This window comes from Macaca thibetana, chromosome 7, assembly GCF_024542745.1.
Source record: "Macaca thibetana thibetana isolate TM-01 chromosome 7, ASM2454274v1, whole genome shotgun sequence".
Classification (NCBI taxonomy): domain Eukaryota; kingdom Metazoa; phylum Chordata; class Mammalia; order Primates; family Cercopithecidae; genus Macaca; species Macaca thibetana.
The window spans coordinates 162,401,628-162,425,644 of NC_065584.1; the positions used below are offsets into that span (position 1 = coordinate 162,401,628).

Consider the following 24,017-nt stretch of genomic DNA (forward strand, 5'->3'; position numbering starts at 1 on the left):
ATCATGAGGACACATCAGACAAACCCAAACTAAAGAACATTTATTTATTTATTTATTTATTTATTTATTTATTTATTTGAGACGCAGTCTTGCTCTGTGGCCCAGGCTGGAGTGCAGTGGCGCGATCTCGGCTCACTGCAAGCTCCGCCTCCTGGGTTCACGCCATTCTCCTGCCTCAGCCTCCCGGGTAGCTGGGACTAAAGGTGCCTGCCACCATGTGCGGCTTTTTTTTTTTTTTTTTTTTTTTTTTTTTTTAGTAGAGACGGGGTTTCACCATGTTAGCCAGGATGACAGGATGATCTTGATCTCCTGACCTCGGGATCCACCCACCTCGGGATCCACCCACCTCGGCCTCCCAAATTGCTGGGATTATAGGCGTGAACCACCACCAGACCAAAAACATTAAAATAACTGGCCCACACTCTTTAAAAATGCCAAGCACATGAAAGACAAAGAAAGGCTGAGGAACAATTCCAAATTAAATATGACTAACAAGGCATGACAAGTAAATGCAACCTGGGATCCTGGATCAAATTCTGGACCACATATAAAATTAATAAAGGATATTCTTTGAACAATTGGCAAAATTTGAATAAGAAAGCATATAGATCAGAAAATATTATTAATGTTAATATCCCAATTTTGATAACAAGGACAAGAAAATAACCTTATTCTTAGGAAATACACACAACTATTTTGAGCAAAAGGGCTATGATATCTACAACTTACTTTTGAAAGGCTCAGAAAACAATGATATGTATGATATATACATAATGTATGTATAATTATATATATATATCAAGAGACAGACAGGGAGACAGACAGAGAGAAAGGACGATAAACCCATTGTAGTAAAAGCTAACTGTTGGGGAATTTGGGATGAAGGGTAAATGTGAATTCTTTGTGCTGGTCTTGCAACTTTCTGTAAGTGTGCAATGATTCCAAAATAAAGATTTAACTAACTGACTAAAAAAATTCCATGCTTATTTTTATTATTTACATACTAGGTAAAATTGACGTGCAACCTTAAGTGTACAGTTAAATGGGTTTTGACAATTGTCTATGTATCTATCGCCCAAATCAAGATATAGAACATGTCTTTCATATCATTTCAGAAAGTTCTCTCACATCTTCTTCCTCCTCACCCCCTCCTTTCTCCCCATCTGACCTCTATCACCAAGATCCGTTTCGCCTCTTCTGGATTTTCACATGGTTGGAATTGTGTAGAATGTATTCTTTTGTGCCTGGCTCCATTCCCTTAGGATAGTGATTTTGAGATTTATCCAGGTAGTTGTGTGTATCAATAGTTCACGCCTTTGTATGGCTGAGTAGTATTTCATTGCACCAATGTACCACAGTAATCCAGGCACCTGCTGATGGACATCGAGCTGTTTCCAGTTCTGAGTCATTACGATCCAGCCTGCTGTGGGTGTTCTGACGAGTCTGTGTGTGAACTGGTTTTCGTGGCACCCTCCCTCTGGAAACATCACCTTCCCCTTGACCTCACTACGCACACACGCAGGTGGCACAGGGCCGTGGACTTTCATGGATATCAAAAAAGCTTCCTGACCCAAATGGTCTCTTCTGTGAATGCCTGAAGCTCCACCACTGACTGTCCCTTCTTTTGAGGCTACCCTCACTCTGGATGGTCTGCAATTTTATCAGAAGGAAGCTTACAAAATATCTTTCTTCTGGCCAGGTTGGGCCCTGGATAGGGCTATGGAAAGTGAGTGAAAGGAATGGAGAGAAACTTCTCCCATTCTACTATTTTCTGGATGGCGTATCCTCTCTCGCCTTCTCGTGTCCTCCCTAGCAGTTCGTACCTGGGGTCAGATAACCCAAATTTAGTCAGTGTAGGAGCTTGGCAGCCCAGGCCTGTCTATCTCCAATACTCAGCAGTTCTCCTGGAAGGAGGGAGGGAGGACCATGGGGAGTCTCTGTGTCTCTGAATCTACAAGGATTCCTGGAGGCTTGGGGGGTGAGGGTAGTGAGGGGTGTGTGTGCTGCAGAGAGTTGAGCGACAGCCACGCACAGGGATGGATCTGCCGGCCTCATAGGAGAAGCCTCTCTCTGGATCGCTGGAATAAGCCAATTTGTGCCCCCAGCACTTTCCCCCTGAGGAAAGAATCAGCAGGCTTTGTGTAAAGGGATTAAGGCATTAGCCTGCTCAGCGGGGAGAAGGGCTCTTGACTCTGTGGCAGCGTGGCCACGTTTCCATGTGTCCATGTGGGCATATGGGCTGCTATAGGCCCTGGCTTACTGGTCCCAGGGCCTGTGGCTAAAAGGAGGCGCTGCCGGCAGCCTCTCTTGGAAGGTGGGTATGTGGACCATGCTGCCTGTGCCCTCCTCAGGTCCCAAGAATGAGTGCTTCCAAGGGGTGGTGAGTGGGGGGAGGTGGGCAGGAAAAGATGCCAGGGAAAGATCTGGGCCCAGGTAGGAGTGACAGTGATGTCTGGTGGAGATCCAACAGCCAAAGGAGGAGCAGTTAACAATGCCACTTCACAAACAGCGCCCGAGGCTCAGAGAGAAGATGTATCTGCCAATCATCACACAGCAAGTCACCGGCAGAGCTGAGACTAGAACCCAGGTTCCTGGTCCAGGACTCAGTCATTGATTGTTCCAGCCACACCTGGCTGGTGCCAGAGGCCTGTCCCGTCCACTCCCTACGGTGACTCTTTCTCCTGCCTCCCAACTCCAGAAGAGGATCCTGCTGGGGAGCTTGGGGTGAGATCTCAAGAGCCTTTCCATGTGGACGTGGACATAGTGGGGTAGGTCTAGAGACCAAAGCAGGATTCTAACAGGCCTGGACATATGTCACGGGCCATCAAGACTGTCTGCATGAAGGTCTTTTGCTACAGAAGTGGGGTGGCGTTTTGCAGCTGCTCAGGAGAACAATCTGGCATAGAAGTGGGAAGGTAAGTCTGGGTCTTTCTGGAGTACGATTGACCCTTGACCAGTCTCAGGGACGTGTGTCCAGGCCCTGTGAGGAGAGGGGCCGCAGGAAGAAGGGGCAGGAGTGTTGGAGTCAGTCAATGGGGCTTTGAGTCCCCGGTGGGATGTGGTTCCCAGTGGAGGCCTTCCTCCATCTTCTCAGAACACAGCATGGTTTTAGCACTGTGTGGATGACAGGGAGCCAACTTTGTAACTTTGGAGGAGATTGGGAAACAAGGCCCTTTGGGCAGAGGACATCACAAGGGGGCCAGAGATGGAGAGGAACAAGTCCTGTAGGTCTGCCTGCTCCCTGTCCCCCTCCCCGCTTCACTTCCCCTCACCTGCCTGAAGACAGGTCCAAGCTAGAGGCCTGGTCAGGCCCTGGAGAAAAACTGGGGGGTTCGGGAGGAGAGGGTGGGGCAAGATTGGCCCACATTACACTGCCTTCCCCCCAGCCTGGCTTGCACCTGCCAGGGCCTGCATGAGCCTCCTCAAGGGCCTGGGCTCAGGACCCCAGAGCCAGCAAGGAGCCCTGCGCTCCATCTGTGTGTGGCTGGCCTGGGAAAGGCCTCGGTCTCCTCTGCTGTAAAATGGCGTGTGGAGGGGGAGAGGGAGGCCAGGACTAGATGCCCACGTGGGTCCCTCCTAATAGACCCGGCCTGCCTTCCCAGCTCGAGCCCCTGAGACAGCCTCCATTCTTCTCCCCTTTTCAGCTGACCACCTTGTACCACATTCTAGGATCAAACTCTCGGTACTTGGTAAGGACCTTAGAAAGTAGCTGATGTGCCGTGTCTGTTGTTCAGATGGGGACAGTGAGGCACAGGGACGGTTGGCCTTGTCCCTCCAGGGAGTCTGCAGCAGCGCTAAGACCAGGGCTCTGTCCCCCTGGTGCCCGGCCTGCTCTCTCCTGCCCGTTAGCACTTCTGAGCAGGAGGCAGACGGCATTTCCTCTGATCTGAGCAGGGGGCGTGGGGGCGCTGGCGGCTGGCTCCTCCCTCAGGGGCCCCACGCTTGTCCAGGCAGGAATCTGCTCTGGTTGGAGCCGCCTCCCTGAGGGCTGCCCCAGGCTGAGCCTGGGGCCTCGAGGTCCTGGGGCCATTGCTTTCTGTTTACTTTCTGTGGGGCTTCTACAGCATTGTGGTTTCCACTTGGAAGGGCTGCAGTGGGAACTGCGGGCCTGCTCTGGGGGCTGGGCTGCATCTGTGGGAAGCCGGGCCTGCGGCCGCTCTGCCAATAAAAGTTTGGAATTCAGCAGACCCCGTCCCTGAATTCCCATGCCGTGGGCTCAGCCCTGACTCTTCCAGCTACTGGCTCTACCCAGGCCGGTTTAGAGTGAGTGCGTGGCCAGATCCTCCTGGGGGTGAGTCAGAGAGATCTTCCCATTCAAAGAGGATCATCACCTATTTCACAAATAGGGAAACTGAGGGCAGAGGGGGACAGGGGACAAGAACTTGTCCAAGGCCACTCCTCATCCATGACAGAGCTGGGACTGGAACGAGGCCACCCAGTGCCCAGCCCAACTTGAAATCTCCTCATCCCTTTGGGCTTCCCTGGGGTAGGGTGGACACTCCCGGATTCCCGAAGCCCTGTGTTTCCCATGACTTCACTCTGGGCTGGGGCACGGCGTGTGTCCTGGAAGGGGCCTGGCCTTCCCCACTGTGCCCTGGCCACGGCCCAGGCCCTGGGCAGAAGGGAAGCTGGGAAGAGGCTGCCCTCTGCTCTTGTTCTCCCTTGGGTCTCCTTGACCTGGCTGCTGGGGGAGCCCCGCCAGTCCCTGAGAATGTGACCCGTTGCTGAGAGGCCTACAAGGCTCCTCCCCATGCCGGCTCTGTGGTGCCCAGGTCTGGGAACCCGAACTCGGATTTGAATTCTAGTTCCCCTACCTATTGGCTGAGGGACCTTAGTTTCCTCGTCTTTAAAACAGACGTATACCACTCCCCGCCTTACAGAGGATAATGGGGGTGAAATGCCGGGTAAGCTGTGAGGGGCTCAGCCTACACACCAGACTTGGGGCCATTGGCCACCAGCCTGCTCACAGCAGCAGCTAGGAAGGGGCTGAAGTCCCATATTGCCTAGACAGGCCTGACTGGGGCTGTGGCAGACGCCCCCAGAAGGTGGGGAGGAGGGGCGGTGACAGTACCAAGCCCTCCCTGCAGAGTTCTTGCCTTCTCTGGGGAGCGCCAAGGCAGTGTGCTGGGGTGCGGGTGGCTTGGTGGGTGGCCCCACTTTGTAAGGCCCATCTTATTCTGTGCTCTCTGTGAAGGGAGCTGATAATTGAGCCATTTCTCGGGGAGCTGACCCTGATTTTTATGAATCTACAGGACAAAGGAAGCAGCGCTGTCCTGCTGGGGAGACTGTGAAAAGGAGGAGATGAAGGGGAAGTCGCTTATCTTCCCAGCCTTTCCACTTGGGAGACTGTTTGGCGTGTGACAAGGGAGGAGAAGCCTATTTGAAGCCACTTGGAGGAGGAGGTCTCTGCTGTTGCTGTCCCTGGCACAGCCTTGCCCCTCATCCCCTCTGGCCACCTGCCTCTTTAATCCATTTAACGCCTCTTCATCGCTGGTTTTTTTTTTTTTTTTTTTAACTTTTCCTGAGCTCGGGCCCCCAGGGCCTCCTTGATGGCGAATGGTCTCGGCAGCCCCCGGGCTGTTCCTGGGAAGGGACAGGCTTCAAGGTCAGGCTGCTGCTGGCTGACCTTGAAAGCTTTCCCAGGCAAGCCCCTGACGTGCCTCCACTCTCCAAGCTCAGCGAGCTCCATCACATTAAAAAGCTGTTAAAAGCGCCCGTCTGGTTGGCTGCCTCCGAGGCTCTGTGGCCAATGGTAGGGAGGGCAGCCTCAGTTCAGGAATGAGCTCCGCTAGAGGCGCGGGTCTGCCCTGGGGACCCAGGCCTGGGGACCGCCTGGCAGTTGCCTGCCCCTCCATTCTTGAGGGATGGCAGTGGGAGGATGACACTTATCCTGAGCCACCCAGCAGCCTAAGCGCTTTAGACGGGTGAGCCCACTTCATCTTTACAGCAACCCTGGAAAGTAGAGCTATGAGGAACCCCATGTTGCAGTTGGGCTCAGGAAGGTTAAGACACTTCTCTAGGATCACGCAGCAAGTAAACGGATGAGGAGACCCTCAACCCCTGAACTCACTGGCTCGGGCCTCACCCGAGGGGTTCTCAGTGTTGACCTACCCACTCTGCACATGGTGCCCAGCCTGGTCCTCACCTGTGGTGGCCTTCTCTAGGCCGTGGCTTGCCCTGCACTCATGAGTCATGGGCACAGAAAGCTTCTCCCCTCTAGAGACGACCTACCAGGGCTTTGGTCTCGAGTTGCTGTGTGGCCACGGACAAGCCCTTGGGCCTACCTTTCCTCAGGTCAGGAGTCTGGGAGGGGTGTGGAGAGTAAGGGGGTGGTTATGGCTGGGCTTCAGGGCTCTTTATTCAATTTGAAATAAATCTAGCTTCATAGGCCTCCCCAGGCCTTTTGTTTGCCTGCTAATGGTTTCTAGTGCCCCTGCAGGGCCGGGAAGCTTCAAAGCTCACTTAGACTGGCAGCCAGCAGACTCCTAGGCTGGGGAAGGCTATGGGGAAGAAATGGACCTTCCTCCTTCACCCGGCCTAGCCCAGTCTCCCTGGGGACACACCACAAGCATGAGGTGGGGTAGGGGCAGCATGGGGTGGGGCAGGGTGAGGGTAGGAGAGGTGGGGGAAGAAGACTCCTCCAGGGCAGGTGAGAGAGCTGGATGCCCTCACTCCCACTCTGCTTCTGGTTGTGAAGGATTTGCCCAGGAAGGCCCATGGGCAATTTTAATGCCAAGGCATGATCTGTTCCTCTCTCCCCACCATTCCCCCATCATCACCTCCCACTCTTCTCTCATTCCTCTGCTCCAGCCACACCAGGCTCCCTGCTGTCTGCAAGCACCCCAGACCCACTGCCACCTCAGGGCCTTTGCACAGGCAACTCCTCTGCTGACGGATTCCTCCCCTTGGGTCCACATGGTTGGCTCATTTCTCCAGCCCCTTCAAGTCTCTGCTTGATGTTTATCAATTTCTGTTGTTGTTGTTGTTTTGAGATGGAGTCTCATTCTGTTGCCCAGGCTGGAGTGCAGTGGTGCGATCTCGGCTCACTGCAACCTCTGCCTCCCGGGTTCAAGCGATTCTCCTGCCTCAGCCTCCCTAGTAGCTGAGATTACAGGCACATGCCACTACGCCTGGCTAATGTTTGTATTTTTAGCAGGGATGGGGTTTCACTATGCCTGGCTAATGTTTGTATTTTTAGCAGGGATGGGGTTTCACCACGTTGGCCAGGCTGGTCTCAAACTCCTGACCACGTGATCCACCCGACTTGGCCCCCCAAAGTGCTGGGATTACAGGCATGTGCTGCTGCACCCAGCCTGATGTTCATCTTCTCACAAGGTCTGCCCTGAACACTTGACTTCAACTGCCTCCACTTGGCCCTCTGGGTGTCCTGACCCTGCTCTGTTGCATTCCACAGATGTAGTGCCTTCTGGCACTTTGTAATTAACTTACTTATGTTGTTTCTCTTTCTCCTGCATTAGAATATAAACTCCAGGAGGGCAAGCATTGTTGTCTGCTTTGATGACACTGACCCCTCCCCAGTACTTAGCACAGTGCCCAAACATAGCATAGGTCCCTAAGAAACACCTGCGGAATGAGTGAGCCTATGAGTGGACGGGTTTCAGTACATCTTAAAGCAAAGTATCTGTAACATTTGTCTCTTTAGGGACCAGAGAATGGGGCATTGGTTGGACGTAGTTTGGAGCCTCACCTCTGCCCTGTCTTCGCTGTGTGACCTTGAGCAGGTCACTCTAACTCTTGCAGCCTCAGCTTCCTCACAGCACCCCTGCCTGGCCTCCCTTGCAGGCCCACAGCATGAAAAGACATGAGTTCCAGGAAAGGATTCGGCAGATGGCATCCCCACAGGGCTGCCTCGCCATGCTCTGCCCCATCCAGCCCTGACATACTGGCCATGTGACCTCAGTGCTTGATGGACTCACTTGGCCTCTCTGAGGCTCGCTTTCTCCATCTCTAAAATGGAGGATGAAGCAGGTTCAGCCCCACGGGCAGGCGGCACTATGCCGGGGACACGGCGAGCCCTCTGGAAAAGTTCACCTGATCCAGACGTTGCTGGGTCAACATGAAGGAACGACTTTCACTCTTCTGCTTCAAACCAACAGACCGTCCTTGACCTTCCCTAATAAAGCAGCAGAGAACAACAGAGCGGGTAGGGACCTTGAAGGTCAGTAGGGTGGCTGCTGAGCCCGGAGGCAGTCAGGAGCTTGTCCCAGGGTGTGACAATTCAGAGTCAACCCTTTACTGAACACTCGACTTTAAACCGCCTCACGCCTGGCGTGAGGAAGGCACTGTGCTCGCGGGTTTCACCATGATTCTCTATGTGTCTCGGGGAGCTCACTGTCCTGTCTGAGGCCCGTCCGGCATCTGGACAGAGGAGCTTTCACGTGTGTGCACACCCTCTGCCTGCCTCTTCTCCCTGTCAGGTAAGGACGTGGGTGTGGCTGGGAGGCCGACCCTGGGTGGAGAACTGAGCTCCTGGTTCTGAACAGTTTGAGGGGCTGGAAGTCCTTTAAGAAGATGATGAAAACTATGGACCTTCTCCCCAAAGAGAAGCACACGTCCACATCCAGAGGCAAAAACCTCATCACTCAGAACTTTGTGGATGAGGCAGTCATTATCTGGCGGTGCTGTCACTATGGCTGGGGCTGGCCTTGATCTCTGTTGCTTGATCCCATATGTTCATTCTCTCCAGTCACATTATCAGATCTCTAGCTCCAACATCCTGTGTGATACCAGGATGGCCATTGCCATGATCTTGTCCACGGGTCCACTTTCAGCAGCTGAGCCCTGGAGGGCAGCACACAGCTCATGACTGGGCTGGAGATGGGGGAGTCAGGGGCAGATAGTGGGAGCTATCCCCAGCCCTGCCTCTCTCAGGACCCTCCTGGGGCTCAGGTACATGGGGTCCTTGAGAAAGACCCAGTTTGATGAGACAGGCAGGAGGAAGCAGAAAGAGTGCAGTTTACGAAAGTTTTCTCCAGCTCTGGTTCATGCATCAGTCCTGAAAGAAGGCAGGACTTCTTTCACTTCACCCATTTCACAGATGAAGAAATTGAGGCTTGGAGAGGTCACGGAGCACACAGAGCAAAGAAGTCAAAACCAGGATTTGAATCTACTCTGATTACCTCCAGAGCCCATGTCTTGTCCCAATGGATGGAAAATTCTTAACTATTTAACTCAATATTGAGCAGCTACTGTCTACAGAATTCTGTGCCAGACAACTTGGGAGGCACAGACCAACAGGGAGATACAGTTCCCACTGGAAGTAACCAGGACAGTAATAATTATTATCATAACAAAGGAATAATAATAGCTAACATTTTGGAGCGCCTGACTAGGGACCAGCATTATGCTGCACAGTTTTAATGGATTATCTCATTTAAGCTCTCAAATATTTTGGGGTGTAAATAGCAGTATGCCCACTATTTTTGTTTGCTGTTGGTGTTCAGAAGTGTATATCCATTTTTGAGAATGGAGGCTTAGCGAGATTAGGAGCCTTGCTCTCAGTGAAGGAGGAATTCTGGCTGTGACTCTGTCCCTTACTACCTGGGCATCACCTCTGTCAAACCTGGGCAAGTTTCACTTAGACCTGACTGAGGTTGGCTGAGGCGGGGAGGGCGGAGAGGTTGTGGGTAGGCAGCACCTATTCATACCCATAGTCCAGGGGCTGTTCTAGAAGAATCATATTCCCTGTGTCCTTGCCACTCTGAGCCTTGGTGTCCCAGCCTTTTGATCCTCTCAATTCTGGTGTCCTTGAGCCCATAATCTGAGCCATTCTCCAGGATAAGGAGATGCTTGAGGTCGAGTGAAAGGTTGAAATTTCTGCAGGAGCAAATAATGACTAGATGCAGGAGAGAAGGGCTGCGGGGGAAAGCGAGTGAGGCAAAACCCCAGGGCAGAGCAGAGCCTTCCAAAGGGTGCAGGGGAGAGTCTTGGGGGAGGGGGCCAGCCTTGCTCAGCAGCCCCAGCCTCAACAAGGACCCCTACCCAAGAAGACCTGCAAAATAGCAAATCAATGAAGACAGCAATGAAAGCAATGAGGAGGGAAGAGGGATCAGAATCCCAGCCATATCACCCCTCACGCCTTTTTCTGGCCTCAATTTTTCTTTTGTGAACAGAGGGAGTTGGCCCTTCTGTCATTTGCAGGATTTTCATCTCAGGCTGGCAGCAGGAGCTGGAAAGGTGAGGGAGGTCCCTCCCTTCCCCGGCCCAAGGTCTGTGATTGGCAGCACCTCCTCCTCTCTTCCTCTCCTGTCCCTCCCTTCCCCTTCCCTCCCCTGCTTTCCTTTCCCTTCCCCTCTTCCTCCCTTCCCCTTCCCTTCCCCGGTCTTCCCCTCCCACTCTTTCACAGCCCCCAGCGTGCTGTGCAGTTATTAGTTTAGGTTCATTTAGAATCGGCTTAGCAACCCCACACCCCTGGAACCTGGAAGCTTAAAGCACAAGATGTCTGGCAAATGGAAATTCAATTGCTTTAATACAGAGACTATTTTGCTGCAGTCGAACTGGAGCCTCTTATTAAGAATCTGATGGAATTTCTAAACAGGGAGAGAGGCCCCAAGGAGGGGGCATCGCCCATCACACACCAACATTGCTCTTGACATATTTATGGCTCCAATAAAATCTCCCATCTGGTATATTTTAAAATAAAATTGAAAATTTATCACTTTCCCTGAGTCGGTTTGTCGTTCTCCCAAGGAGGAGATAGCCAGCCTGAGATTACAGGCGAAGCGGCAGCGGGCGGCAGGCGGGCAGAGAGGTTAGGCTGGGCTCTGATTTAAATTTCAATACCTTCCCCATTACAGCTGTCTGGGCTGGGAAAATTACTAGGGGAAGCAGGCCATGTGCTTCTCCTATTTCTCTGGACGTCTACTTGATTGTCTCTGCCAGGGTCCACAGACTCGATCTGCTCTCCCCACTATTTAGCAAGGTTTGGATGAACCACGAAATGGGAGGAAGCCCTGTCCTCCAGGCCTAGGAATCAGCATCTTCCATTTGTGCCTCTCTGAAGCCCAGTGGACCCTTTGGGAATTGCTAGATGGTTCGAGAGGGCCCCTCTTCATCAGGACTCAGAGATCAAGATCAGGGCTTAGGCTCAGGTAGGGAGCGGGGTTCAGTCTGTAACGAGCATTGGGCTTCCATCTAAAACTAAGATCAGAACTTCAACTCAGGCCAGGATCAAGGCTCAGTCTGTAACCAAGGTCAGGGCTCAGGCTCAGGATGGAATCAAGGTTCACTCCATTAACAAAAACAGGGCTCAGATTTCATCATCATAGAAGTCAATTCATATCTCAGAGCCTCAGTTTCTTCTCCATTCAAATGTGGAGCTAGGTATTGCCCTGCTTGCTTCACAAGGCTTTTTAGAGGAAATGAAAACAAGAGTATTGGGCTGGGCACAGTGGCTCATGCCTGTAATCCTAGCACTTTGGGAGGCCGAGGCAGGTGGATTGCCTGAGCTCAGGAGTTCGAGACCAGCCTGGGCAATATGGTGAAACCCCGTCTCTACTAAAAATATAAACATTAGTCAGGCTTGATGGCACACACCTGTAATCCCAGCTACTAGGGAGGCTGAGACAGGAGAATCGCTTGAACCTGGGAGGTGGAGGTTGCAGTGAGCCGAGATCGTGCCATTGCATTCCAGCCTGGGCGACAGAGTGAGACTCCGTCTCAAAAAAAAAAAAAAAAAAAAAAAAAAAAGAGTATCTTTATTTTCTATAACAACTTACACTTTATAAATTGCTTGCACATACTTTATCTCATTTGGTCCTCAAGATAACCACCATTTTAAAGACAATAATACAGGCTCAGAGAGGTTAGGAAGCGTATTCAGGCCACACAGCCTGTAGACACAGGCAGGAAGTAAGGGCTGGGCCCAGCTAGTCCTGACTCCAAGCAGTTCCTAGAATACTGTAATGCAAAGAAGCAGTGACTGAGACTGCACTTGTCCACCCAGGACTCATGTTCCCATGTTCCCCTTTTTCTTTTCTTTTCCTTTTTTTCCCTCCTTTCTTTTCTTTTCTTTTCTTTCTTTCTCTTCTTCTTCTTTTTTTTTTTTGGACAGAGTCTCACCCTGTTGCCCAGGCTGGAGTGTAGTGGCATGATCTTGGCTCATTGTAACCTCTGTCTCCCAGGTTCAAGCTATTCTCCTGCCTCAGCCTCCCGAGTAGCTGGGATTACAGGCACGTGCCACCATGCCCTGCTAATTTTTTGTATTTTTAGTAGAGATGGGGTTTCACTGTGTTAGCCAGGATGGTCTCGATCTCTTGATCCCGTGATCCATCCGCCTTGGCCTCCCAAAGTGCTGAGATTACAGGTGTGAGCCACCGTGCCCAGCCATGTTCCCATTTTTCTATGGTAATAGAACTCTTATTCTATTCTAGGGAGCAAGGTGTCTACCTAAAAGACTACATCTCCCAGCGACCCTTGCAGTGAGGGGTGGCCAATGAGATATGAGTAAGAGAATTGTTGGGTGAGGTTCCAGGGAAAGTTCTGGAAAAGGGAGACAGGTAGAGAGCAGGGATTTTCCCTCCTTTCTCTTTCTTCTTGCCTGGAATACAGATAGGATGGAGCCCAGCTGCCACTATGGACCATGAGGTGACACTGAGGATAGACAGCAGTGCTGAGGGTGACGAGCCTGAAGAGAGAAGGTATTTCAGACATTGAAGGCATGGTGAAGCCACCATCCCAACCCTGGGCTGCTGACCTCTGTATAGGGGAGAGTAAAAGACACTACTAGTTTGTTTAGGCCACTATGGCTGGATCTCTGTTACCAGGAGGCAAAGGTAACTTCTGATTCAAAGGTGCTACCCTGAGAAAAAGTATGCTCGCATAAGCTTGGGAAATAGCAAGTTAAACAGAGTCTTTCTTGCAGGACTTCCCAAAGCCTTTAAATGCTAAACAGTTTTGGGAACCACCAAGTGGGGGATGTACTACATCACATTTCCAGAGCTCACTTGTCATGGCACAGTGTGTGTGTGTGTGTGTGTGTGTGTGTGTGTGTGTGTGTAGAGAGACAGAGAGAGGGAGCAGGAGAGACTAGGGTCTAGTGCTGGGAGACCACTTCCTGATGTCTAACGGGGGCTAGAAAGTGCTTTGCTCAATGCCCTCATTATTAAAACAAAGAAAGACACTGACTCCTTTTCTGATTTCCTTAAGCTTCAACTAGCATTCATGATCTCAGTTCCTAAGTGTCTACAGGATGTAGGGCCAAGCAGGGGAGGGCTAATTTGGGGATAAAGCTAGGAAAGCTGTTTGGGGTAAGAGAGTCTCCTTGTAGCTGCTGGAGCCTTTGTGGATTGGGGCTTGGCTCACAGGTGTGGGGCCTGCTACAGGGAGAAGAGGACCCTGGCCACCCTTCACATCATATATAGGGCATTAGCAGCCCTGTTCCTCCCCTCTCCCCACCCTCAAGAACAGAGGGAAATAGAGGCATGGAGAATGAAAGGGGCTAGGCCAGCCAGGTCCACAGAAAGAGTGGGTGGCAGAATGGGGTCTGGAGCCAGCTGCCCCTACTCCCTGCCCTTACCCAACCTATCCCCTGCCGTCAGCTTTCTGGAAGACTCTGGCTGAGTCATATGCCTGACGCCCAGTTTCTGCCTCTGCTGCAGTGGCCACCTTTCAGTCCTCTGTGGGAGTCCCATTGCAGGCTGTAAGATCTTGACATGCCCTTTCAATGCCATTTTAAGAGACTCAGAACACAATAGCAGTAATAGAGGCACCTGCTGCCTGGCTTGGTAATTATTGTATCCCTGTTGGGGGAACTGTTGACCGCCTGGCAAACGGGTGAAGTCTCCCCTCACTTCTTAAATAGGAGTCCTCCTTGGAGACCCTGGCCACAGCTGAGGGTGGTTAGTCACCAGTCTGTGCCCAGGAAGAAGTCAGGGAGCACCAGTGTGGCAGCCAGGTAGAGGAAATGGGGGTAGAGGGAGTAGGGGTAAGCAGTGGGGGGATGTGGTGTCCAGAATCCCAGATTGAGGATGGAGGGCTTGAGGCTGTTTTCCCCTGTTCTGTGTGGCTAAGTCCAGTCCATTCCCAGACCTCAGTCTCTCTCTCTGTGCCATGGGAAATTGGATCGGGCCTCTAAGAATTTGCCCAGTGCATAATTCTAAGCTTCTGCTTTTTCAGGAGATCGTAGGGAACTGAGAGCACAACAGAAAGGCAGGAACTCCTTGAGGGCAGGAAACCTGCTTGTTTCCTCTCTCCGACTCTGGCACGGTTGGGTGGAAGACCCCAGCCCAGTCAGAGCAGGAGGTATGGTGGTGTCCTAAGAGGGAGGGAGGAGCCAGGACAGGAGGAGAAAAGGAGGGGAGAGGAGTGGGGGAAATAGAAGCGTGAGGCCCCATGTAAAGAAAACTCAATGTCAAAACTTTAACAAGAGCTTCATAACCAAGAAATGGGCCTTTGACTTAGAAGGTGAAGGCTCATTTAAATGGCAAATTCCCCTTGTGCCTGCAAGGGCTTGTTTATAGAATGTGGAGCTGAGAGTGCAGGTGGTCCCACACAGAAAACTGGAAGCTTTTCTTTTTCAACTCCCTGAAGATTCATCTGCAATGCAGATGAAGCATCTTAGAAACAAGAATGAAAACAGGGTTTGATTTTTACAAAAGCCAATTCAGAGGCTCACTTCCTGTCCAGCCCAGCGCGCCAGCATCTGTGTGTGAGACCACTGTCCCCAGCTGGGTAGAGGCCTGCATGGGTCTTGCCAAGGTCAAATGGGTGTGCACCTACGACTACACGTGAATTCACGGCACATGTGTGCACACACACATTTACTCGGGTCCTCAGCAGAGTTATTTTGGATTTGGTCTTCGTGGAAGGTCCAGTCTGTGCCTAGATGTGGGTTCAGAAAATTCATTGACTCTGCACAGCTACTGGTCACTAATAAGAACCTGGAGCTGGGGATATCATGTTGATCAAGAGAAAACCTCTAAAGGAACTCACAGACCAGCTGGGGAGATAGGTGAATAAACACCTGGAGAACAGAGCATTATGGGAGCATCTGGCCCAAGCTTGGGAAGTCAAGGAAAGCTTCCTGGAAGAGGTGTTATCTTGGAGCTGCACACTATCCAATATGGTAGCCTCTAGCCACAGGTGGCCATTTACATTTAAATCAAAAACAAATAAACAATTCAGTTCCTCGGTCATACTGGCCACATTTCAATTGGCTAGTGGACACCACATCGCATAGTGCAGAGGCGGAACATTTCTATCGTCCAGAAAAGTCTACTGGATGGCGCTGTGAGGAGGAACAGACCCTCTCCAGGTGAGGGCCACCGAGGCGTGTTCCAATTCCAGGGGGCAGCTTGTGCAAACGCCTGGAAGTGGATAGCAGCATGCCCAGGGGACTGGAGCCCTGAGCACAGGTGTGAGGAGGAGGGAAACAGTGACAAGTGAAGCTAGAGAGAGTGGAGGAGTTCAAATGGCAGTTAAAGGCTCTGCTTGTGTCGGCAAGGAGCTGGGATTTTGTCCTGAACGTTTGGGGAGCCTTTGGAAGGGTTTCTGCTGGGAGTGGCAAGGTCAAGGTCGAGTTTTCATGTTAGAAGAGCTTGCTTGGAGAAGGGACTCCGCAGGGAGGGGGCAATTGCCAGCAGCCAGGTGAGAGAAGGGCCTGACCTGGGAGTTTCGCTGGGGGGCCTGGAGATGAAGTGCCTGTGTAGGGCGCACTAGAGAGAGGGGTTTCTGGCTTGAGTGCCAGGGTGGCTGGGGCTGCCCTTTGGGCTCGGGCTGTGCTGAGTGCAAGTGAAGAGGGAGACCTCTGCACCTGGCAGGTAGGTGAGGGCACCTGATCCTTTAGGAAAAGTTTAGGCAGAAACCACTGAGTGGGTGATTATCAGTGAATATATAGGGGTGCAGGTCCTGCAAGGGACTGAGGTCTCAGGAGAGTCCTCAGTAAGACAGTATTGGAGACCTGGGAAGCACAGCTGAGTCAGTGGCCAAGAAAGCAGAAGGAGCTGGGTAGGCCAGATAGATGGAGACGAGTTAGGGAGACCAGATGTCCCTTGGAGGCATCATGGCTGTGGTCGTGGTTCCGTCACTTGAGGTGTGGGAGCTATAGCTTTCAATCCAGGCAAGTTTCCCCGCAGGAGATAGGGCAGTGTCTCGGTACTGAGGGGCAGGGCTGGGGAAGGAAGGGAATGGGGGTGGCTTTCATCACAGCCGTGGTAAGGGGAGCCACAGGGCAGCTTGCACTTTGAAGATGGCTCCAACAATCTCCCCTATCCTGCAGGCCCTTCTACAGTGAATTGACTGTAGGGGGCGATAGAGAGTGGGGCTTCTGGCCCTTCTGGCCCCTCATCTCCTGAAGATGTAGGCCTGTGCTCCCCCTCTTAAAACGTGGGCGGGCTTGTGACTGCTTTAGTGAACAAGCCGCTGGATGTTCCAAACCCCAAACATCGAGCCCCCACCAGCCACTGGTGCCTACTGTGTGAGGTCCCAGATATCACACAACAGATACAAACCGCCTATTCTGTGCCCCGTCTGATGCCTGACCTGCAGACTCCATGAACAGAATAAAACGGTCAGTGTTTTGTGCCACTATATTTTGGGGTGGTTTCTTGCACAACAATAGTAGTTGCAGGCAGAAAGGGAACTGGCTAGGCTGTGGCTATGTGGCAGGGACGGGGAGCCAACTGGCTGGTGGGATGCAGCCTCAGTTGCTCGGGGAAGGGGTGAGTTTTACCCCTGCTGTCAGGTTAGGGGCAGAGGAGGTTGAGGAGGTTGAATGGAGGTTGATGCTAGGAAACCAGGGAGGGATTGTGGGGGCATTTGGGCAGGAGGCTTGAAAGTGAGACCTAGTTCTGGCCTGGGGGTAGGTCCTGGTGGGAGCAATAAGAGGTGGGGAGGGCTTTGGAGTCTTACAGCGTATGCTTAGTTCCCAGCACTTTCAATACCCAGTTCTCTCTGAGCCTTGGTTTGCTGATCTGGAAAACAGGAATACAAATTCCCTGCTAAATGCAAGGCGAATGTGACTTCCTTTGATCCTGTTTTTCTCCTTTATTTCTCATTGTTTTAACAAGCACCCCTGCCCCGCCCCGCCCACCCCAGCATTGCATGTAGACAACTGCCGATAAACATGTCCAAGGGCAAGGTTTTTTGCGCCATTTTATAGACACAGAAAATGAAGCCGAGGGGCTGGGAGTGCCCACGGCCTCAGAGGACTCAAGCCTTCAATGTGTACTTTTCCTGTTCCTCCCCTGGACTGAAGCAGCAGGAGGGGAGGGCAGGCCAGTGCCCCAGCGGGCCCGGGTGTGGCCTCCAGCGCTGGCTGGATTAAGCATTCCTCCCCAGCCCTGCCCCAGTCCCAGCCTCGCTACTGCTTTTTCTCTGGAGTCCCAGACAAATTGTAGCCCGGAGAGCGGAGAGCGGCTGTGTGGAGCTTACAAATGTGGCTGGCCCAGCCCTCCCCGCCTTCCTCCCACTCCACATGCCTACCTCTGGGCCCTGGGGTCAGAACAGCCACTGAGGAGCTCTCACCAGGGCTCCACACACACTTGGGACTCCTGGGGTTCTTGCCAAATGGGCACCTCCGCCCCCAAACCCTTGGAGGCTTGGATCTGCTGCCTGGACCCCAGCTCCCCTCCTCCTGCCACCCTCCTCAGCATCTGGTTCCTCCTCAGAATGCAATGCTGTTGCCCCTGGCAACCGAGCTCCAGGCCAGATCCTGGTCCTCCTTCCTCCTCCTTCCCTTCTTTTCCTCCTCCTCCTTCTGCTTCCATATTCCCATCCTTCCTGTCCTCCCCCAACCTGCGGAGACAGTGCCTGGGGCTGGAAGACTGCCCCCCAAATCTGATGCCAGCTGGGCCACCCAGCCAAGCCCCCTGGCCTTTCTGGGTTGCTCGTCGGCTGATGATGACAGTCAGTACTCCCCGCCTGCCCATGGAACTGACTACTGCAGTCTTGGGCACCCCAGGGATGTCCCGGAAGACTGTGAGGCAGGACTCTCAGGGTATCCCAGGCAAAGAGCCAGGGACTGTAGAGAGACAAGAGACTTAGCAGCCAAAGAAAATTTCTCCCCATTAGAGCCGTTTGAGGTGGTGAGCTCCCCAGAGCTGAAGGCATGCAAGGAGAGGCCTTTCCAGTGATGATGGTGCTGGCACTGGCATGGCACAGGGCAGTGAGGGGCTGTCTTGGAAGGAAGGTCAATGAGGGCTCGGCCTATGTCTCTCCTGGCCATCTCCTTTCCCCAACCCCTGAATTCCCAGAACCTTTAGGAGCACTTGCTCCCCAACGCCTGCCCTCCCAAGGACTCCTCATTTTTCATCTGGGCTCTAGAAAGGAGGACAGCACTAAGGGGGGTCCCGGGTCCAGCAACATCATGCACCATAGGGCAGGTCCGACGCCTAGCACGGCTGTTTAGAGTGGACAGAAACGGGCTCAGCAGGGCAGGCCACATGCACCCTGGCTGCTCTCATGCGTCCCTTCCAGAGTCTCCGCTCACACTCCTGGACCCCCCTCCAGATCCTAGGCTCCTGTCACCTTCCTGCTCTCCTGCAGGACCTGTGGGCCAGCCATGCCCAATTCACGACTCATTCAACCCACTCCCACTCCTTCGTGCCCTGCACCAGTCCCTCCCTGTCAGGAATACACTTCTCCACCTTTCACTCTGAGTCAGTTCAGAGGCCCCCGCCTTCAGGAGGCTCCCCGGGACTGCCTGGGCTGTGCCCACTGCCCCATGGGGCTTCCCGCCCCAGGCTTGCCTCCTAGAGCTCTCTCACCCATGGCCTGGTCACCATCTGCACACGGTTTTCCCCTGAGTGCATCATAAGGACCTTGAGGCAGTGGCTCTGTGCCCCACATTTGCTAACAAATACTAATGAGAACATTAGCACAGCCCTGCCTCTCTCTGGGCCTCAGTTTCCCCCATCTGAGGCCCCATGTCTGGGCCTTGGCTTCCCCCAGGGGTCTTTGAGGATCTTTTTGGCTGGGAAGCATGGCCTGGGCTGTCAGAACAAGACAGAGGCCTGTCCGGGCAACTCTGCCCTCCTCATCTCCCGGGGGCGTCCCCTCCAGGTTTCAGGAATGAGCCTCAGGAACTGGGGTGTGGGGGTCCGCACGGGGAGGTCCTGGTACTCCCCGAGGCTTTGGTTCTCGTCTGCCAAATGGGGAGACTCACTGGGGCTACCCGCCCCTCCGGTTGCCGGTTGCCGTGAGGCCTTGGAGACGGCAGCCAGACCGGACTTTCCCATCGGACTCGCCAGAACCCAGGCTTCCCAAAGCAGCAGCTCCCGCGCAGCCGCTGTCCGCTTCTGGCAAGCCTAGCCCACGGGCTGAGGGGTCCCTGGGGCTCTGCTGCCCTCCAGTGGCCGGAGGCCCCTGGGCACTTAGAACCCGTGAGCTCCGGGTTAAGTCCATGGGCTTCCGTCCCCACCTAGGACGAACAGAAATGGTAGCAGGGATTTGTTGAGGTCAATCAGCAAGCCAGGCACAGTACCTGGACCAGGCCCTGGGGCTCTAGGGCTCCAGCACTTCTGTGCCCAGGGGAGGCTTGTCCTCTCACAGAAGACCAGCCAGGAGAGGGAGCTGTTCACCACCTGCCCACCTGCCTCATCTGGGACAGCCTCTGTGCGGTAGCCCCTCCCTGCTGGCCACTCTCAACACTGGCCTAGACTGCCCCCTGCCCCGAGAAGTGTTTCTGGTGTCTGCCCAGGGGTCATCCCCAATATGTGGGCCAGTGTTGGGGGCTTGGAGGGGTGGCTTAACCCCCTTCCTCCTTGATTAATCAAATGCTTAAAATAATGGCTGAGGTCATGATTGATGGACAGAGCATAGCTAATTACCCTGGAGATTAAAATGACTGTTTCTGTTTAAAAAGGCTGCAAATGAGTTAATTATTTCCTTTGCTCACCTCTCTAACCTCGTTACACTTCTAAATGAATAGCAATATTGATCTTGGAACTGATTTTGGTGTTACACCGCCCGAGCGGGTTTAATTAGGGTTTGAAAACGCTGCAGTGCCTCCTCCTTCTGACCAAGGAAATTAGCCTTGGGTTTTACTTACATTTAACAGCCGTGTCCTCCACACAGATAGAAGGGCTGGAACATGGCCCAGTGGTGCCTGTCATCCCCTGCCCTGCCCTGGCTCCCAGCTTCGCTCCCATCCAGACTAGCACAGACTGACCCTTGCCTCTGACCTCTCAGGAAGTCATGGCAGGAAGGCCATCGGGGTCAGCTTGTTTAGCCTCGTCTGGTCACAGATGGGGCTCGGAGGCTCGGATATGATAGGACAGAGCCTAGCATCACTTGACGAGGTGGGGGCAGGCCTAGGACCTGAACTATCACAGATTCCCAACTCTGGACCTTGACGGCTCCCTGACTGAGTAAATATTTCCTCTCTGTCCCTCCTCACTTCTCCAGATGCCTACAGAGCCTCCTGGTGCTCCACCCCACTCCAGCTCCCTCCTGCCTCTTCTCTCCTTCTTAGAGCTCCACGAAGCAAAGGCCCCAGCTGGATGAAGGTGGGGAATGAGAGGGGGAACAGGGCGCAGGAGACCAGCACCCTTGCCCTGGATCTGAGGCTGACATCCAGGTGACCATGGCCTGTCTCTGGGCCTCCCTCCTCTGAACTTGACAATCTGTCTATATCACTCCCTCCCACCTCCCCCAGCCAGGTTTTCAAGGGCAAGCAGTGTCTCTGGGAGCCAGAGCTGGAAGGGTAGGGTAGGGAGAGTGACCAGGACAGGCATGGGCCAAGGATGTAGGACTGGCAGTGGGTCTGCTCCTTCTTATTCCAAACAAAACCTTCCCTTGACCCTGGCTCCCCTCTGCCATGGCCAGACCTGCCCTGGTTTCACTTCTTTTTTAAATTTTTCCAGAGACAGAGTCTCCCTCTGTCATCCAGGCTGGAGTGCAGTGACAGGATCACAGCTCACTGCAGCCTTGAACTCCTGGGCTTAAGTGATCCTCCCACCTCAGCCTCCCGAGTAGCTAGGACCACAGACGTGCACCACCACACCCGGTTATTTTAAAAAATTTTTTGGAGAGATCGGGTCTTGCTGTGTTGCCCAGGCTGATCACAAACTCCTGGCCTCAAGTGATCCTCCCACCTTGGCCCCAGTCCCAATTATTGAGAGTTGTGTACATTCACTGCCCCTCTCTCTGACTTCCTCCTCACTCCTCTGCCCTCTGTTTTTTATGTCTCACAGATGAAATGATTCTCACTGAGGTCACCAGCAACGTCTGAGTTGCCGAACAAAGTGAGCGCTCTGTTCAGGGGGTCTGGGCATGGATCTACCTGATGGCTCTTCTGCTTCCTGCAGTGACACTGGCTCCTGGCTTTCCTCCTCCCTGCTCCCTCTTGGGACAGGGTACTCCCCTCCCATCCTTGAAGAATCTCGTGGTTTGGCTTAAGCCCTCCTCTCTTTCTTCTCACTTGACATGCCCTCCCCTGGTGAGCCCACCTCTCTCGTGGTTGTAAAGTGATCTATCCCAAATTACTATCTTAGCTCAGCCCTCTCCCTTGAGTGCATGTAGGTCCAGCCAGGGAGTGACATGGTTAGACTTACACTTTAGAAAGGCTACTCTTACTGTAGTGTGGCAGGAGAGGATGATGGTGGAGGCAGAGGAACCCCTGAGGTGACTGTTCTAAGCCTCAGCAGAAAAATATTCAGGCCTGTGGCTGAATAAATGGGGAGCAGGGGATGATCCGCTGGATGGGGAGGCTTTGGGGATTGATATCCTAGGGGCAGATTCCAGGACAATGTCCCATTTTCAGGTTGGACCACTGAGTGCCTTTGGCTGAAACTGGTGACATCAGGGAGAAGCAGGCTTCCAGGGAGTGTTCAGACTGTTGGGTTGAGTTCAAGGTGCCTACAGGGACATTCAGAAGGAGGAGGAAGGTAGGTGACCCCCCCAAATTGCTACAGCCAGCTTGTAGCCCTGCCACTCAGGGTAGAGGTCATCAGCGTGCAAGGAGCTGGGCGGTGACTGCCCAAAAGCACTACAGGTAAGACAGCCAGGAGGATATGGGGGAGCAGAAGGCACTGCATTCAACCTCAGTGATTCATGCTTCATTTGGCCAGTGAAATCCGGGAGCCAGGCCACATGCCCTGCCTCGTCAAACAAGGAAAGGAGTGTGGAGATTGAGGGTCAGAGACTCCACACTGAATCCCAACCTTGCTAATAGACTAAGCCCTGATCCTGCTCACAGTCTGAGCCCTCGTCCTTGTCAAAGTTCAAGGGAACAGGACTACCCAGCTGGAGGCTCTTACGTAACACCTTCTTGTTTCCATTCCCCCTTTTCTCCCCTGAGGTGAGGGTGAAGGAGAGGGAGCTTATTAGTGCCAAGGAGGCAAGCCGGGAGTACTGAAGGCAAGATAGAGAAACCACTTCCAAGGTGCACGCCCAGGAATCCTCAGCTTTTTGGGGGTCCCTGGCATACCTGTGAACACTGGAACTTTCAGTGGAACCATTGAGAAAAGACTCACTGGACACAGTGGCTCACGCCTATAATCCCAGCATTTTGGGAGGGCAAGGAGGGCGGATGGCTTGAACCCAGGATTTCAAGACCAGCCTGGGCAACATGGTGAAACCCTGTCTCTACAAAAATTAGCCAGGCCTGGTGGTGCACGCCTATAGTCCCAGTTACTCAGGAGGTTGAGGTGAGAGGATTGCTTGAGCCCAGGAGGTGGAGGTTGCAGTGAGCCATGATTGCACCACTGAACTCCAGCCTGGGCAACAGAGTGAGACCCTGTCTAAAAATAAAATACAATAAAATAAAAATTAAAAAAGAAAGAAAAGAAAAAAGATTCAAAACCACCCTAAAGGGCCGGGCGCGGTGGCTCAAGCCTGTAATCCCAGCACTTTGGGAGGCCGAGACGGGCGGATCACGAGGTCGGGAGATCGAGACCATCCTGGCTAACATGGTGAAACCCTGTCTCTACTAAAAAATACAAAAAACTAGCCGGGCGAGGTGGCGGGTGCCTGTAGTCCCAGCTACTCGGGAGGCTGAGGCAGGAGAATGGCGTAAACCCGGGAGGCGGAGCTTGCAGTGAGCTGAGATCCGGCCACTGCACTCCAGCCTGGGCGGCAGAGCGAGACTCCGTCTCAAAAAAAAAAAAAAAAACAAAAAACAAAAAAAAAAACAAAACCACCCTAAAGGAGCCAGCGGCAGTGTCCTGGTGGTCATCACTGTGGCGTCAGATGCTTCACATGCTTGCAAAAGCTCATCAGTTACTACCGAGCTGTCTGGGTCCTCAGGATAGAATTGCCTTTACATGGAGCTATTTACTGTCCTCTGCTTCCTGTGGTGGCACTGGCTCCTGGGTTTCCTCCTCCCTGCTCCCTTTTGGGACAGGGTACTCCCCTCCCATCCCTGAAGAATCTTGGGGTTTGGCTTAAGCCCTCCTCTCTTTCTTCTCACTTGACACGCCCTCCCCTGGTGAGCCCAGCAGTATACTGCTGTCCCTGTATCACTGCATCCTGTGACATGCTCAGCTCAACTTGGTCTACTGGACATAGACAGAAGAGTTCCCTTAATGAGTTCTGGGGTGGTGGTTAGGAGCTCCCAGCTCTGAGTTCCAGACGGCCTGGAATTCAAATCCTGACTCTGCCCATCCCAGCTGTGTGATCATGGGCAAGCTGCTTCACGTCTCTCTGCCTTCGTTTCCTCATCTGAAAGTGGGGGTGATAATAGCACTTACCCCTTAGGGAGTTCACTTATATTAAGTGCTTAGTGCCTGGCATGTGGTGAGCGCTCTCTTAGGGTTGGGCGTTGCTATAACTTTGCTTATTGATGCATGCTTGGCTGACACTGTAAAGGTCACAACACCCCAGTGAGGCCAGTATTCAGGCTCTGGGAGACCAGTACAGTTCAAGGGCAATTACTTGCTGTCTACTCTGTGCTGGGCGCTGGTGACACAGAGAGAAAACCCCGCATTCCTGCTCTCAGGGGGTTATACTGTCTGTGAAGAGATCATCCTAACACACACTGCGTGTGCTGTGTTGGGGAGAATGTGAGTGAGATGGATTCCGTTGTGGGCATGTTGGGTGTTCATAACAAATACGTTTGT

At 53.0% G+C, this 24,017-nt stretch overlaps 1 long non-coding RNA gene across 1 annotated transcript; it reads left to right on the plus strand.

Moving 5' to 3' along the window:
• Window positions 1-2,165: 2,165 nt before the first annotated feature.
• On the plus strand, window positions 2,166-10,681 carry LOC126960080 (uncharacterized). Its single transcript, XR_007727701.1, has 2 exons — window positions 2,166-2,915; window positions 7,664-10,681. It is a non-coding gene; the product is annotated as an uncharacterized LOC126960080 (long non-coding RNA).
• Window positions 10,682-24,017: the final 13,336 nt, after the last annotated feature.